General features: G+C 41.5%; 1 protein-coding gene across 1 annotated transcript in view; it reads right to left on the bottom strand.

Moving 5' to 3' along the window:
* LOC102815532 (ATP-binding cassette sub-family A member 13-like) overlaps positions 1-1,476 on the bottom strand; it is an 857,870-nt gene that overhangs the window by 432,358 nt on the left and 424,036 nt on the right. The gene's annotated exons all lie outside the window — the stretch shown is intronic.

Below are 1,476 nucleotides of genomic sequence, written 5' to 3'. Positions count from 1 at the left end.
ACCCTATACAGGGTCACTATGGGTCAGAATGGACTCAACAGCACTTCACAACAACAACAGCCCCAGTAAGAGTCCTGGTGTGGCGCTGTGCGCTAATGCGTCAGACTACAAAGTCATCCCCGGAGACCCTATACAGGGTTGCTATGGGTCAGAATTGACTCGACAGCACTAACAACAACAACTTTACCAAGCCAGGTTCTTTCTTCAAGGACTGCTCCCTTTTGATAACATGTTTAAAAGGATGAGACCAGTCTTGCCATCCTCACTTCTAAGGAGCATTCTGACTGTACTTTTTCTAAGACAAATTGGTTCATTCTGCTGCCAGTCCATGGTATATTTAATATTCTTTGCCAACACCAAATTCTGTTTATGTTTTATAAAGTTTTGATACAAGTATTGGCCTATCTTACGTATCATTGCCAAAGAAAATTATTTCTAAAAATATCCAAGCAATGATACTTTCTGACCCAGATAGTCACATAAACACCTATTACCTATCAAAAAATATTGCCATCTCATCTGTTTCTTTCTGACATTCACAATGCACCCTTGGGTCCCTAGAATCTACCTCACTTGATCTGCACTGTTTGGGACTTATTTGGCAAGTAACCTATTTTGTAGTGGTTCAGTGGTAGGATTCTCACCTTTCATGAAGAATCTGTTACTACCCAATGCACCTCATGTACAATCATCACCCATTTGCCAATGGAGACTTGTGTTTTACTGCAATGCTCAACAAGTGCCAGCGAAGTCCCAGAATGAGACAGACTAGGAATAAAGACCTGGAGATATACTACTAAAAAATCAGCCAGTGGAAACCCTATGGGTCATCACAGACTGTAATTGATTGTGGGAATGGCAGAGGACCAGGCAATGTTTTGTGCCATTGTGCTTGGTGTCACCATAAGTTAGGTGAACTCACTAGCAGCTAACAATAACCACATGCTGTCACATATAGAAAGCCTCTTCTCAATACCAACACCCTTCCATCCACCCATGACACTTGAAGACCTGTGTTCAAGGCCCTCCACAAAATTCTCACAACTATACCCCTCCTCTTCCTTGTCTGACCACTCAGAAGTATTTACAAAGTATCCTCCAACTTTCAGGGCCTTTATTCCATTTCAATTACATTGTAATTATCAGGACCAAGGAGTCCTAGTGTGATGCTATGTGCTCATGTGCTGGAATGCTAGGTCGGTTTGAACTGCAAGGTTGGCAGTTGAAGCTCAGCAGCCACTCCTCAGAAACTGACTGTGAGGCAGAACTGACTGGAAGGCACTAAACAACAACAACAAAAAAGGAGTACCTGATCCAAGCCATGGTGTTTCCAATAGACTAATACATATAAAAGCTAGACAATAAATAAAGAACATCAAAATTCTGATACCTTTGAACTGTGATGTTGGCAAGGTATACAAAGCATTATGGGATACCAGAATAATGAACAAATCTGTCTTGGAAGAAGTACAGATC

Source organism: Chrysochloris asiatica, unplaced genomic scaffold, assembly GCF_000296735.1.
Source record: "Chrysochloris asiatica unplaced genomic scaffold, ChrAsi1.0 scaffold00282, whole genome shotgun sequence".
Taxonomy (NCBI): domain Eukaryota; kingdom Metazoa; phylum Chordata; class Mammalia; order Afrosoricida; family Chrysochloridae; genus Chrysochloris; species Chrysochloris asiatica.
Note: the sequence above shows the minus strand (reverse complement) of the source record. Positions and strands in the feature narration are given on the sequence as shown.